At 49.0% G+C, this 16732-nt stretch overlaps 3 non-coding genes across 3 annotated transcripts; all 3 read right to left on the minus strand.

Annotated features, from left to right (window-relative positions):
* Positions 1-545: 545 nt before the first annotated feature.
* trnas-cga (transfer RNA serine (anticodon CGA)) lies at positions 546-627 on the minus strand. The gene has a single exon. It is a non-coding gene; the product is annotated as a tRNA-Ser (tRNA).
* Positions 628-700: 73 nt separating this feature from the next.
* trnal-aag (transfer RNA leucine (anticodon AAG)) lies at positions 701-783 on the minus strand. Its single transcript has one exon. It is a non-coding gene; the product is annotated as a tRNA-Leu (tRNA).
* Positions 784-4959: 4176 nt separating this feature from the next.
* Positions 4960-5041, minus strand: trnas-aga (transfer RNA serine (anticodon AGA)). Its single transcript has one exon. It is a non-coding gene; the product is annotated as a tRNA-Ser (tRNA).
* Between the last annotated feature and the right edge of the window lie 11691 nt (positions 5042-16732).

Consider the following 16732-nt stretch of genomic DNA (forward strand, 5'->3'; position numbering starts at 1 on the left):
CCCCGTCACCGAGTCTAGTACACGCCGTGGCCTTATAACGGCCTGTATGTTTTGGCTGCACTTAACGCTTTCAGCCGAGGTTCTGAGGCCCTCAGTGGGCAAGGTACAAGAAACCCCATCACGCGAGAAACGACCACTGGCACCAGAAGGAGTAACAGACCCATCGATAGACACAGCTGCTAAAGGAGATGACCCACGGCTGAGTCAGCCCTGCAGCTTGCAGGCTAAGCTTTGGGACAGAACAAACGAAGCCGTCCGGTTGAGGTGTACACCGTCGCGCGCGAGGAACCCGGGAAGCACCGTGCCGACGCTGAGCGTCACCAGGACTCCCGCGCGCCAGAGCGCACGCAAATACCGGAACCCCCGACTCAAGCAGCGCAGCAACCTCGGTCTCCCGCACGCCAAGGTTACAGCCGTGCGCTGCCAACTCCAGCTGGAAGCCTGCCCTCCGTAACGGAGGGTCGCGCGTCGCCCGGCTACTCGTGCACTTTTTCGTATTAAGTAAGTAAAAGCACCCGTGGACGGAGGGCCCGCCGCTCGCGGAGCGTAGTCGGCAGGACTCGAACCTGCGCTGGGAGAACCCAATGGATTTCGAGCCCATCGCCTTAACCACTCGGCCACGACTACCTCGAAGGCACCCCGGCCGCGGTCCAACCCGCTTGAGCCCGCCAACCGCGCCACGGAGAGCCGGCCGAAGACCTGTCAGGAGTGGGATTCGAACCCACGCCTCCAGCGGAGACTGCGACCTTAACGCAGCGCCTTAGCCCGCTCGGCCACCCTGACCCGCAGAAGCAGCCCTCGTCACGCAGCTTGGGGAGGCTGACGCGCTGCCACGGCGTGCTTTCGGGTGGCACCGAGAAAGAGAAGAGCCCCACCCCAGCAGCAGCGGCGGCAGCGGCAGTGGGCAGTGGCAGCGGCCTCCCCGTTAGTATAGTGGCGAGTATCCCGCCTGTCACGCGGGAGACCGGGAGTTCGATTTCCCCGACGGGGAGCTCGCGAGCTCTCCCCTGCAGCGTTCGCCGTTAAGCCAGCAGCGGTGTGGTGCGCTGCAGCTGCCCGTTTCCTTACTCCTAGCGAGGTCTTGTTGATCACGGGCGCTTTCAGGTAACCTCCATCCAACGAAGAAAGGTGTCATCCTGGGATGTAAGAATCAGTGATCTCACAGGGGTGTGCAGGAGCAATGCCACGTATCGCCTTGTGGGTCAAAAGTGGGATTTTGTGATTTTCTCTAAATGCGACCGGGAGCCAGTGCGACGATTTAAGTACCGGTGTTATGTGGCCGTACTTCCCGGTTCTAGCGATAGCACTCTTGCAGCAGCATTTTGGACCAACTGTAGCCTGGATACAGCACCGTACGGACAGCCCGACAATAAGGCGTCACGCCAGTCCAGCCTGCTTGAAGCAGAAGCACGAACCGGTGTCTCAGCATCCCGTCCGCATAGGAATCGCCGTAATTTAGCCACGTTTCTTAACCGAAGGAAGCACGACTTAGTCACAGCGCTTACGCGAGATTCAAGTGACAGCTTCCCGAATCCTCGACACAATCCGCAACGCCTGAAGCCAACGCCATTTGTCGTAAAGATCGGCGTGATTATGTCGGGAGTTTTGGCATCACCACCCACCACAAGCACCTACCTCTGTTTCACTGGCATTTGGAGGTGTAGAAGTTCTTACTCAGCCATAGTTTTACGCCGGTAAAACGATTAGCTAAAGACACCACGTGTGACGGATCATCGGCTTCAAACGATGCCTAGAGCTGCGTGCCATCGGCACACGGATGGAAATGCACAATGCGTTTGCGAATAATGCCACCCAGTGGAAACATGTAGCGTGAGAACAGCGGTGGCCCCAACACAGAGCCCTGTGGCACACCACACTGGACCGTAGCTGCGATGGAGGCGGTGCAGCCATCAGGTTCTGGCGCAAATGCTTCGCGGTTAGCTAAACGCGAGGCAAACCACTTCAGAGCGGCACCTCTCGGCCCAAGCAGGTTTTCAGGTCTACTCGGTAGGATGCGATGGTCCCTGCGGTATCAAACGCGGCACTCGAGCCCAGCAACAGAAGAATGAAGATCTGACCGGCATCGGAAGAGATGCGAATGGCATCGGCAACACGCGTGAGTGCCGTGACCAGCGTGGAAACCAGACTGAAATCTTTCAAGTTTCTTATGACGCTCAAGATGTTTTGCAATTTGGGAAGCTACGACCTTTTCCAGACTTTCGGATGAGAACGGTCGATCGGTGACGGGTCCACAATGACATGGCTTGCTACGGTCCAGGTCGTTGTTACGATCCGCTCCTTCGGCGTAGGGGTCTAATAACGGCGATTTTAAAAGCTTTCGGAACACGGCCATTTAGCAACGGCGCATTAACGATATTAACGATGGGGCCCGCGAGCACGGAGACCGCGGCTTCCCGCAACTTACTGGGGACTCTGGGTCTAAAGGACAGGTCGCACCTTCCACAGAGCGAACGAGCACGGCTGATTTCCTCTACAGTTTTCACGTCGACGCTACCGAGATGGGGCGGACAAACTAATATCATCATCCCCGGGAGAGCTTATGCCGGCTGAGACCCAACTAGAGGGCACTGTGGATGCGTGGCTGTCCTCGAATTCCTTACCGAAAAAACAACGCAGACTCATCATCCGTAACGGCTGCAGAAATGCACTCGTCATCATCTTTGTGTTTACCGCTTAAGCGAGCGATGGCATTGGACAGGAAGCGAGAGGTCCTCCTGATTTTCATCGATCAGCTTTGCGCGGCACTCGGATCCGGCGCGGAAAGAAAAAAGTGCTTTTTTTTTCCCATTTATCTCTTTTTTTTTGTTTTTTTTTTTTGTTTTTTTTTTTTTTCCGACAGTCGGACCAGGCTACGTAATAAACGTTTAGTTCAGTTGAGCGCCATTTACGCTCGAGTTTACGACATTCCAACTTCATCGCACGAGCTGATTCGCCGAACCGCGGTGAGTTTCCTACAGTTCGGGCAAGTTTAGCTTTCGGTGGAGCTGCAGAGCCTCGGGCGAATCTCACCACCGGATTATAATCAAAAGCCATTTAATCGATATCTATGCCCATTCCAGCATCGGAGCTTCCGACGTAATCAACCGCTTCAGCGGTAGTATTTTCATCGGTATGCCGCCCGATTTCGGTCTTGCTGTGGTCGGGCGGCACCGGCACGTACGGCTCAAAGGTTAACAGGAGACGATCGGAGATAGTCCCGTTTAAAGGAGTAACGCCAACACGACGGGCATCTACGGCGCGGGTCATGGCGAGATCGAGCGTATGGTTACGGGAACGAGCAGGACCGTTAACAACTTGAGTAAAACCGACGGAGTTTAAGAGAGACTTGAAACTATTAGCGAGAGAACCCGATGACACGCCTAAACGAGCACCGAAATCACCCATCAAGACAGCTCTGCCATGAGGCGTGACTGAATGGGTTATCAAGTTACGGGATTCCTCGAGGAAAGAGGAGTACGGTCCGGGTGGGCGGTAGAAAAGGAGCGTGGCTGTGCTGGGCTCTGACTTGAAATCTAGCTTCAGACGAGGTAAAATTATCACGATTTCTCGGTGCTCTTTGTCATCTGTCATTGCGAAGTGCGCCAGCTCCCCCTCCGCGACGTACAGAGCGAGATTTGTGGAAATAGCCAACCGTGTCTGTCCGGAGCGGCTTCTATCAGCAGAATCGTATCGGACCCGCCGAGCCCGCTTCCGGTGAGCAAGAACAGGTGAGATTTCCAAGTTAACACTGCCGTTTACTCGCACAGCTCCACTTGTTAGTGAGCGCATGTTTAGCGGGCAGCCTTTCACGTTACAGTTTTGCCGCGGTGACGACTTGAGAACGTCTGCTTTAACCCATTCCAGGTTTCCGGCGCCAGCGCTCCCGTCACCGAGTCTAGTTACACGCCGTGGCCTTATAACGGCCTGTATGTTTTGGCTGCACTTAACGCTTTCAGCCGAGGTTCTGAGGCCCTCAGTGGGCAAGGTACAAGAAACCCCATCACGCGAGAAACGACCACTGGCACCAGAAGGAGTAACAGACCCATCGATAGACACAGCTGCTAAAGGAGATGACCCACGGCTGAGTCAGCCCTGCAGCTTGCAGGCTAAGCTTTGGGACAGAACAAACGAAGCCGTCCGGTTGAGGTGTACACCGTCGCGCGCGAGGAACCCGGGCCTTTCCCGGAAGTCGTCCCAGCTATTAAGAAACGACACGCGATTAGAGCGGCGCCATGTCTCCAGCCGCCTGCTAAAGGACGCCAGTCTACTGCACACTATGCCCCGCCCCCCCATGAAGAGTCTGGGTAAAGGAGCAGACACGATTAGACTGTGACGTGTCCCTCTGGCCTTACTACGCATGGAGACAACGCGGCTCTTTAGCACCTCAGGCTGATGACAAGAAATGCCATTACCACCAGCCGTTACTCACCCGAGTCTTCCAGAACGCGTGGCCTCAAGCCAGATGAAACGACTGCAGAGTCGATCGCTGGCCTTTGGCCCGACGAGCTCTGGTACCGCGTACACTTATGGTGAGCACGCTTGCGTGGGAACGTGGGGTTTGCTCCGCCGCAGCGCTTTGCGGCAAGAAGCCGAAGGCTGCGTCGCCTTGGCTGCAACCCGCCCAGCGCGGGGGCTTTCGCCTGCTCCGTCACCGGCCTGGGTCGTTTCACCTCTCCCTCGACGACGCGGTGCGCCGAGGCTCCCCGGGAAGCACCGTGCCGACGCTGAGCGTCACCAGGACTCCCGCGCGCCAGAGCGCACGCAAATACCGGAACCCCCGACTCAAGCAGCGCAGCAACCTCGGTCTCCCGCACGCCAAGGTTACAGCCGTGCGCCGCCAACTCCAGCTGGAAGCCTGCCCTCCGTAACGGAGGGTCGCGCGTCGCCCGGCTACTCGTGCTCTTTTTCGTATTAAGTAAGTAAAAGCACCCGTGGACGGAGGGCCCGCCGCTCGCGGAGCGTAGTCGGCAGGACTCGAACCTGCGCGGGGAGAACCCAATGGATTTCTAGCCCATCGCCTTAACCACTCGGCCACGACTACCTCGAAGGCACCCCAGCCGCAGTCCAACCCGCTTGAGCCCGCCATCCGCCTATCGATGGGTCTGTTACTCCTTCTGGTGCCAGTGGTCGTTTCTCGCGTGATGGGGTTTCTTGTACCTTGCCCACTGAGGGCCTCAGAACCTCGGCTGAAAGCGTTAAGTGCAGCCAAAACATACAGGCCGTTATAAGGCCACGGCGTGTAACTAGACTCGGTGACGGGAGCGCTGGCGCCGGAAACCTGGAATGCGTTAAAGCAGACGTTCTCAAGTCGTCACCGCGGCAAAACTGTAACGTGAAAGGCTGCCCGCTAAACATGCGCTCACTAACAAGTGGAGCTGTGCGAGTAAACGGCAGTGTTAACTTGGAAATCTCACCTGTTCTTGCTCACCGGAAGCGGGCTCGGCGGGTCCGATACGATTCTGCTGATAGAAGCCGCTCCGGACAGACACGGTTGGCTATTTCCACAAATCTCGCTCTGTACGTCGCGGAGGGGGAGCTGGCGCACTTCGCAATGACAGATGACAAAGAGCACCGAGAAATCGTGATAATTTTACCTCGTCTGAAGCTAGATTTCAAGTCAGAGCCCAGCACAGCCACGCTCCTTTTCTACCGCCCACCCGGACCGTACTCCTCTTTCCTCGAGGAATCCCGTAACTTGATAACCCATTCAGTCACGCCTCATGGCAGAGCTGTCTTGATGGGTGATTTCGGTGCTCGTTTAGGCGTGTCATCGGGTTCTCTCGCTAATAGTTTCAAGTCTCTCTTAAACTCCGTCGGTTTTACTCAAGTTGTTAACGGTCCTGCTCGTTCCCGTAACCATACGCTCGATCTCGCCATGACCCGCGCCGTAGATGCCCGTCGTGTTGGCGTTACTCCTTTAAACGGGACTATCTCCGATCGTCTCCTGTTAACCTTTGAGCCGTACGTGCCGGTGCCGCCCGACCACAGCAAGACCGAAATCGGGCGGCATACCGATGAAAATACTACCGCTGAAGCGGTTGATTACGTCGGAAGCTCCGATGCTGGAATGGGCATAGATATCGATTAAATGGCTTTTGATTATAATCCGGTGGTGAGATTCGCCCGAGGCTCTGCAGCTCCACCGAAAGCTAAACTTGCCCGAACTGTAGGAAACTCACCGCGGTTCGGCGAATCAGCTCGTGCGATGAAGTTGGAATGTCGTAAACTCGAGCGTAAATGGCGCTCAACTGAACTAAACGTTTATTACGTAGCCTGGTCCGACTGTCGAAAAAAAAAAAAAAACAAAAAAAAAAAAACAAAAAAAAAGAGATAAATGGAAAAAAAAGCACTTTTTTCTTTCCGCGCCGGATCCGAGTGCCGCGCAAAGCTGATCGATGAAAATCAGGAGGACCTCTCGCTTCCTGTCCAATGCCATCGCTCGCTTAAGCGGTAAACACAAAGATGATGACGAGTGCATTTCTGCAGCCGTTACGGATGATGAGTCTGCGTTGTTTTTTCGGTAAGGAATTCGAGGACAGCCACGCATCCACAGTGCCCTCTAGTTGGGTCTCAGCCGGCATAAGCTCTCCCGGGGATGATGATATTAGTTTGTCCGCCCCATCTCGGTAGCGTCGACGTGAAAACTGTAGAGGAAATCAGCCGTGCTCGTTCGCTCTGTGGAAGGTGCGACCTGTCCTTTAGACCCAGAGTCCCCAGTAAGTTGCGGGAAGCCGCGGTCTCCGTGCTCGCGGGCCCCATCGTTAATATCGTTAATGCGCCGTTGCTAAATGGCCGTGTTCCGAAAGCTTTAAAATCGCCGTTATTAGACCCCTACGCCGAAGGAGCGGATCGTAACAACGACCTGGACCGTAGCAAGCCATGTCATTGTGGACCCGTCACCGATCGACCGTTCTCATCCGAAAGTCTGGAAAGGTCGTAGCTTCCCAAATTGCAAAACATCTTGAGCGTCATAAGAAACTTGAAAGATTTCAGTCTGGTTTCCACGCTGGTCACGGCACTCACGCGTGTTGCCGATGCCATTCGCATCTCTTCCGATGCCGGTCAGATCTTCATTCTTCTGTTGCTGGGCTCGAGTGCCGCGTTTGATACCGCAGGGACCATCGCATCCTACCGAGTAGACCTGAAAACCTGCTTGGGCCGAGAGGTGCCGCTCTGAAGTGGTTTGCCTCGCGTTTAGCTAACCGCGAAGCATTTGCGCCAGAACCTGATGGCTGCACCGCCTCCATCGCAGCTACGGTCCAGTGTGGTGTGCCACAGGGCTCTGTGTTGGGGCCACTGCTGTTCTCACGCTACATGTTTCCACTGGGTGGCATTATTCGCAAACGCAATGTGCATTTCCATCCGTGTGCCGATGGCACGCAGCTCTAGGCATCGTTTGAAGCCGATGATCCGTCACACGTGGTGTCTTTAGCTAATCGTTTTACCGGCGTAAAACTATGGCTGAGTAAGAACTTCTACACCTCCAAATGCCAGTGAAACAGAGGTAGGTGCTTGTGGTGGGTGGTGATGCCAAAACTCCCGACATAATCACGCCGATCTTTACGACAAATGGCGTTGGCTTCAGGCGTTGCGGATTGTGTCGAAGATTCGGGAAGCTGTCACTTGAATCTCGCGTAAGCGCTGTGACTAAGTCGTGCTTCCTTCGGTTAAGAAACGTGGCTAAATTACGGCGAATCCTATTTGCTATGTACTGTGCTGTGTATTATGTATATGTACTGCAAAGTCTACACGTTTAAGATCTTAAATAAAATGAGAACTTTTATTAAGAAATCGAAGGACGCCGGGTGCGTGGTGCCTCAGCGGGCTTGGCCATGTCGGATGAGTACGACTTTCAAGGCGGTCGAGTTTCAAAGCGGTCTAGTGCTTTTACATAGCAACTTAAATCGAGCCTCTGCACTCGACCGCTTTGAACCTCAACCGCCTTGAAACTCGTACTCATCAGACCTAGCCAAGCCCGCTGAGGCACCACACACCCGGCGTGCTTGGATTTCTTAATAAAAGTTCACATTTTATTTATGATCTTAAACTTGTATGCTTTGCAGTACATTTATAATACACCACACAGTACATAGCAACTTAAATGGAGCCTCTGCACTCGACCGCTTTGAAACTCGACCGCTTTGAAACTCGTACTCATCGGACCTGGCCAAGCCCGCTGAGGCACCACACACCCGGCGTGCTTGGATTTCTTAATAAAAGTTCACATTTTATTTATGATCTTAAACCTGTATGCTTTGCAGTACATTTATAATACACAGCACAGTACATAGCAACTTAAATGGAGCCTCTGCACTCGACGCTTTGAAACTCGACCGCCTTGAATCTCGTACTCATCCGACCTGGCCAAGCCCGCTGAGGCACCACACACCCGGCGTGCTCGGATTTTATAATAAACGTTCACATTTTATTTAAGAACTTAAACGTGTATGCTTTACAGTACATTTATAATACACAGCACAGTACATAGCAACTTAAATGGAGCCTCTGCACTCGAGCGCTTTGAAACTCGACCGCCTTGAAACTCGTACTCATCCGACCTGGCCACGCCCGCTGAGGCACCACGCCCCCCGCGCACTGTGAATGGATTTCTTAATAAACGTTTACATGTTTTCCAAGAACTTAAAAGTGTATACTTTGCAGTACATTTATAATACACAGCACAGTACATAGCAACTTAAATGGAGCCTCTGCACTCGAGCGCTTTGAAACTCGACCGCCTTGAAACTCGTATTCATCCGACCTGGCCAAGCCCGCTGAGTCACCAAACACCCGGCGTGCTTGGATTTCTTAATAAAAGTTCACATTTTATTTAAGAACTTAAACGTGTATACTTTGCAGTACATTTATAATACACCGCACAGCACGTAGCAACTAAAATGGAGCGTCTGCACTCGCCTGCTTTGAAACTCGATCGCTTTGAAACTCGACCGGCTTGAATCTCGTACTCATCGGACCTGGCCAACCCGCTGAGGCACCACGCACCCGGCGTGCTTGGATTTCTTAAAAAAAGTTCACATTTTATTTATGATCTTAAACGTGTATGCTTTGCAGTACATTTATAACACACAGCACAGTACATAGCAACATAAATGGAGCCTCTGCACTCGACCGCTTTGAAACTCGACCGGTTAGATACTCGTACTCATCGGATCTGGCCAAGCCCGCTGAGGCACCACGCACCCGGCGCACTGTGAATGGATTTCTTAATAAAAGTTCACATTTTATTTATGATCTTAAACGTGTATACTTTGCAGTACATTTATAATACACAGCACAGTACGTAGCAACTTAAAAGGAGTCTCTGCACTCGACCTCTTTGAAACTCGACCGCCTTGAGACTCGTACTCATCGGACCAGGCCACGCCCGCTGAGGCACCACGCACCCGGCGTGCTTGGATTTCTTAATAAACGTTTACATGTTTTCCAAGAACTTAAACGTGTATACTTTGCAGTACATTTATAATACACAGCACAGTACACAGCAACTTAAATGGAGCATCTGCACTCGACCTCTTTGAAACTCAGCCGCCTTGAAACTCGAACTCATCGGACCAGGCCACGCCCACTGAGGCACCACGCACCCGGCGTGCTTGGATTTTATAATGAACGTTCACATTTTATTTATCATCTTAAACGTGTATGCTTTGTAGTACATTTATAATACACAGCACAGTACATAGCAACTTAAATGGAGCCTCTGCACTCGACCGCTTTGAAACTCGACCGCTTTGAAACTCGTACTCATCGGACCTGGCCAAGCCCGCTGAGGCACCACACACCCGGCGTGCTTGGATTTCTTAATAAAAGTTCACATTTTATTTATGATCTTAAACCTGTATGCTTTGCAGTACATTTATAATACACAGCACAGTACATAGCAACTTAAATGGAGCCTCTGCACTCGACGCTTTGAAACTCGACCGCCTTGAATCTCGTACTCATCCGACCTGGCCAAGCCCGCTGAGGCACCACGCACCCGGCGCGCTCGGAATTTATAATAACGTTCACATTTTATTTAAGAACTTAAACGTGTATGCTTTACAGTACATTTATAATACACAGCACAGTACATAGCAACTTAAATGGAGCCTCTGCACTCGACCGCTTTGAAACTCGACCGGCTTGAAACTCGTACTCATCCGACCTGTCCAAGCCCGCTGAGGCACCACGCCCCCGGCGCACTGTGAATGGATTTCTTTATAAACGTTTACATTTTTTCCAAGAACTTAAACGTGTATGCTTTGCAGTACATTTATAATACACAGCACAGTACATAGCAACTTAAATGGAGCCTCTGCACTCGACGCTTTGAAACTCGACCGCCTTGAATCTCGTACTCATCCGACCTGGCCAAGCCCGCTGAGGCACCACGCACCCGGCGTGCTCGGATTTTATAATAAACGTTCACATTTTATTTAAGAACTTAAACGTGTATACTTTGCAGTACATTTATAATACACCGCACAGCACGTAGCAACTAAAATGGAGCGTCTGCACTCGCCTGCTTTGAAACTCGATCGCTTTGAAACTCGACCGGCTTGAATCTCGTACTCATCGGACCTGGCCAACCCGCTGAGGCACCACGCACCCGGCGTGCTTGGATTTCTTAAAAAAGTTCACATTTTATTTATGATCTTAAACGTGTATGCTTTGCAGTACATTTATAACACACAGCACAGTACATAGCAACATAAATGGAGCCTCTGCACTCGACCGCTTTGAAACTCGACCGGTTAGATACTCGTACTCATCGGATCTGGCCAAGCCCGCTGAGGCACCACGCACCCGGCGCACTGTGAATGGATTTCTTAATAAAAGTTCACATTTTATTTATGATCTTAAACGTGTATACTTTGCAGTACATTTATAATACACAGCACAGTACGTAGCAACTTAAAAGGAGTCTCTGCACTCGACCTCTTTGAAACTCAGCCGCCTTGAAACTCGAACTCATCGGACCAGGCCACGCCCACTGAGGCACCACGCACCCGGCGTGCTTGGATTTTATAATGAACGTTCACATTTTATTTATCATCTTAAACGTGTATGCTTTGTAGTACATTTATAATACACAGCACAGTACATAGCAACTTAAATGGAGCATCTGCACTCGACCTCTTTGAAACTCAGCCGCCTTGAAACTCGAACTCATCGGACCAGGCCACGCCCACTGAGGCACCACGCACCCGGCGTGCTTGGATTTTATAATGAACGTTCACATTTATTTATCATCTTAAACGTGTATGCTTTGTAGTACATTTATAATACACAGCACAGTACATAGCAACTTAAATGGAGCCTCTGCACTCGACCGCTTTGAAACTCGACCGCTTTGAAACTCGTACTCATCGGACCTGGCCAAGCCCGCTGAGGCACCACACACCCGGCGTGCTTGGATTTCTTAATAAAAGTTCACATTTTATTTATGATCTTAAACCTGTATGCTTTGCAGTACATTTATAATACACAGCACAGTACATAGCAACTTAAATGGAGCCTCTGCACTCGACGCTTTGAAACTCGACCGCCTTGAATCTCGTACTCATCCGACCTGTCCAAGCCCGCTGAGGCACCACGCACCCGGCGTGCTCGGATTTTATAATAAACGTTCACATTTTATTTAAGAACTTAAACGTGTATGCTTTACAGTACATTTATAATACACAGCACAGTACATAGCAACTTAAATGGAGCCTCTGCACTCGACCGCTTTGAAACTCGACCGGCTTGAAACTCGTACTCATCCGACCTGTCCAAGCCCGCTGAGGCACCACGCCCCCGGCGCACTGTGAATGGATTTCTTTATAAACGTTTACATTTTTTCCAAGAACTTAAACGTGTATGCTTTGCAGTACATTTATAATACACAGCACAGTACATAGCAACTTAAATGGAGCCTCTGCACTCGACGCTTTGAAACTCGACCGCCTTGAATCTCGTACTCATCCGACCTGGCCAAGCCCGCTGAGGCACCACGCACCCGGCGTGCTCGGATTTTATAATAAACGTTCACATTTTATTTAAGAACTTAAACGTGTATACTTTGCAGTACATTTATAATACACCGCACAGCACGTAGCAACTAAAATGGAGCGTCTGCACTCGCCTGCTTTGAAACTCGATCGCTTTGAAACTCGACCGGCTTGAATCTCGTACTCATCGGACCTGGCCAACCCGCTGAGGCACCACGCACCCGGCGTGCTTGGATTTCTTAAAAAAAGTTCACATTTTATTATGATCTTAAACGTGTATGCTTTGCAGTACATTTATAACACACAGCACAGTACATAGCAACATAAATGGAGCCTCTGCACTCGACCGCTTTGAAACTCGACCGGTTAGATACTCGTACTCATCGGATCTGGCCAAGCCCGCTGAGGCACCACGCACCCGGCGCACTGTGAATGGATTTCTTAATAAAAGTTCACATTTTATTTATGATCTTAAACGTGTATACTTTGCAGTACATTATAATACACAGCACAGTACGTAGCAACTTAAAGGAGTCTCTGCACTCGACCTCTTTGAAACTCAGCCGCCTTGAAACTCGAACTCATCGGACCAGGCCACGCCCACTGAGGCACCACGCACCCGGCGTGCTTGGATTTTATAATGAACGTTCACATTTATTTATCATCTTAAACGTGTATGCTTTGTAGTACATTTATAATACACAGCACAGTACATAGCAACTTAAATGGAGCCTCTGCACTCGACCGCTTTGAAACTCGACCGCTTTGAAACTCGTACTCATCGGACCTGGCCAAGCCCGCTGAGGCACCACACACCCGGCGTGCTTGGATTTCTTAATAAAAGTTCACATTTTATTTATCATCTTAAACGTGTATGCTTTGTAGTACATTTATAATACACAGCACAGTACATAGCAACTTAAATGGAGCCTCTGCACTCGACCGCTTTGAAACTCGACCGCTTTGAAACTCGTACTCATCGGACCTGGCCAAGCCCGCTGAGGCACCACACACCCGGCGTGCTTGGATTTCTTAATAAAAGTTCACATTTTATTTATGATCTTAAACCTGTATGCTTTGCAGTACATTTATAATACACAGCACAGTACATAGCAACTTAAATGGAGCCTCTGCACTCGACGCTTTGAAACTCGACCGCCTTGAATCTCGTACTCATCCGACCTGGCCAAGCCCGCTGAGGCACCACGCACCCGGCGTGCTCGGATTTTATAATAAACGTTCACATTTATTTAAGAACTTAAACGTGTATGCTTTACAGTACATTTATAATACACAGCACAGTACATAGCAACTTAAATGGAGCCTCTGCACTCGACCGCTTTGAAACTCGACCGGCTTGAAACTCGTACTCATCCGACCTGTCCAAGCCCGCTGAGGCACCACGCCCCCGGCGCACTGTGAATGGATTTCTTTATAAACGTTTACATTTTTTCCAAGAACTTAAACGTGTATGCTTTGCAGTACATTTATAATACACAGCACAGTACATAGCAACTTAAATGGAGCCTCTGCACTCGACGCTTTGAAACTCGACCGCCTTGAATCTCGTACTCATCCGACCTGGCCAAGCCCGCTGAGGCACCACGCACCCGGCGTGCTTGGATTTTATAATGAACGTTCACATTTTATTTATCATCTTAAACGTGTATGCTTTGTAGTACATTTATAATACACAGCACAGTACATAGCAACTTAAATGGAGCCTCTGCACTCGACCGCTTTGAAACTCGACCGCTTTGAAACTCGTACTCATCGGACCTGGCCAAGCCCGCTGAGGCACCACACACCCGGCGTGCTTGGATTTCTTAATAAAAGTTCACATTTTATTTATCATCTTAAACGTGTATGCTTTGTAGTACATTTATAATACACAGCACAGTACATAGCAACTTAAATGGAGCCTCTGCACTCGACCGCTTTGAAACTCGACCGCTTTGAAACTCGTACTCATCGGACCTGGCCAAGCCCGCTGAGGCACCACACACCCGGCGTGCTTGGATTTCTTAATAAAAGTTCACATTTTATTTATGATCTTAAACCTGTATGCTTTGCAGTACATTTATAATACACAGCACAGTACATAGCAACTTAAATGGAGCCTCTGCACTCGACGCTTTGAAACTCGACCGCCTTGAATCTCGTACTCATCCGACCTGGCCAAGCCCGCTGAGGCACCACGCACCCGGCGTGCTCGGATTTTATAATAAACGTTCACATTTTATTTAAGAACTTAAACGTGTATGCTTTACAGTACATTTATAATACACAGCACAGTACATAGCAACTTAAATGGAGCCTCTGCACTCGACCGCTTTGAAACTCGACCGGCTTGAAACTCGTACTCATCCGACCTGTCCAAGCCCGCTGAGGCACCACGCCCCCGGCGCACTGTGAATGGATTTCTTTATAAACGTTTACATTTTTTCCAAGAACTTAAACGTGTATGCTTTGCAGTACATTTATAATACACAGCACAGTACATAGCAACTTAAATGGAGCCTCTGCACTCGACGCTTTGAAACTCGACCGCCTTGAATCTCGTACTCATCCGACCTGGCCAAGCCCGCTGAGGCACCACGCACCCGGCGTGCTCGGATTTTATAATAAACGTTCACATTTTATTTAAGAACTTAAACGTGTATGCTTTACAGTACATTTATAATACACAGCACAGTACATAGCAACTTAAATGGAGCCTCTGCACTCGACCGCTTTGAAACTCGACCGGCTTGAAACTCGTACTCATCCGACCTGTCCAAGCCCACTGAGGCACCACGCCCCCGGCGCACTGTGAATGGATTTCTTTATAAACGTTTACATTTTTTCCAAGAACTTAAACGTGTATGCTTTGCAGTACATTTATAATACACAGCACAGTACATAGCAACTTAAATGGAGCCTCTGCACTCGACCGCCTTGAAACTCGTACTCATTCTACCTGGCCAAGCCCGCTGAGGCACCACGCACCCGGCGTGCTTGGATTTTATAATAAACATTCACATTTTATTTAAGAACTTAACCGTGTATACTTTGCAGTACATATATAAGACTCAGGACATTACATGGCAACTACAGTGGAGCCTCTGCCCCCGACAGCTTTGGAACTCGACTGCTTTGAAACTCGTACTCATCGGACCCGGCCAAGCCCGCTGAGGCACCACACCCCCGGCATGCTGTAAATGGATTTTTTTAAAAATGTTCACATTTTTAAAAACAACTGAAACACGTATAGATTGCAGTATATTTATAATACGCAGTAGAGTACATGACAACTACAGTGGAGCATCGGTACTCGAACGCTTTGAACCCGGCCAAGTCCGCTGAGTACCACGTCCCCGTCCTGTAAATACGCTGAAAAAAATTATATGTTGAATTTTCTCAATTTTATTATATCAAACGGATGCACGAAATAAACTTGTCTAAATCCAGACATTTTTAAGTTGACTGTACTTAATGTTTTTAAGTAAGATCTATTCTATTTTATTTGTATTTTTAGCTTAACCATTTTAAGTACAGTTTCTTCTAATTCAAATCAATTGTTAGATTTTTCCATTTTTCCATTTAATTAAACATTTCTAGCCATTATTAGCTTAACTTTCAATAGACTAAATATTCAGAGAAATAAAGGAAACAGTGTATTTTTACAACTGTGACTTTGTGGCACTTGAATTAAGCAATTCAGAAACATCTGTCAGAGTGAAGTCTAATAAACCAAGACTGCAGAAGACATACAGTATAATTTCTTCAACAAGTATCACTTGCATTAACTGAGACCCTTAGCTGACTTACATAAAAGCTTCTTTAGAAAATAATAGAAGAATTTTTTACAGCGGAGAAAAACTAAATATGATGCTCAGATTCTACTAGGCAATGGAAACATAAAAATAAATTACTCGCTGACAAATCCGAAAGCTTTTGTCAGTCATGATCCATGACCAGACCTAACACAAGTTTTGTTCTCAGAAACAAGAGTGCCTGTAATACAAGTCACTTTCTCAACCCTTGATTGGCTTAAGATCTTAAAACAAAATGCACCAGTACCATTAACAAAAAGTAACAGCACCATTCCTGACCACTACCAACAGAAACAGCACAAATTTTCATTTCTAATGAATAGTCCTCAAAATCCCTAGGACACCTTTAAATATTCATTTTTTTCCCAGTTTGTTCTTCAGTTTACAAGATCTTCTGAAACTGCATTTCACATCATTGTACATGTTCTCTCTCACCCCCCCCCCCCCAGCAAAAAAACATAAATACCACTGCAGCTTTACAGGGTGCGGTTGACAGAGTCTTACAGTCAAGCACTGATTTTGTTCTTTAAACCAAGGATTTTGGGGGACAGCCTTTCACTATCCATCCAAAAGAGCACTGTTTGAATAAATTCATAGTAATACTTCAGATGTTTGGGGTAAGCCATGTTCAGTGCATAGATGACTCCAAGCATCATTGCAGAAGCTCAGGGTACAGATCCAGTGTTCTCCAGAATGACAGCTCCTTCAACAAACGCCAGTATCATCATAATGTCCAGTTTCTGCACCCTCCTTGTTGACGACATATATGCCCGTTGTAGATTTTTGCAGGTCTCTTAGGATGTCATCTCCATTAATGTCCTGTAGATTTAAATATAACAGGAGAAAAAAGAAAGCATGTATTCATGCAATTATTTTAATGTTAATTACATACACTTGCTCACATACCTATCAACCCCTAAAGAT

The sequence above is a fragment of the Scleropages formosus genome, chromosome 7, assembly GCF_900964775.1.
Source record: "Scleropages formosus chromosome 7, fSclFor1.1, whole genome shotgun sequence".
Classification (NCBI taxonomy): domain Eukaryota; kingdom Metazoa; phylum Chordata; class Actinopteri; order Osteoglossiformes; family Osteoglossidae; genus Scleropages; species Scleropages formosus.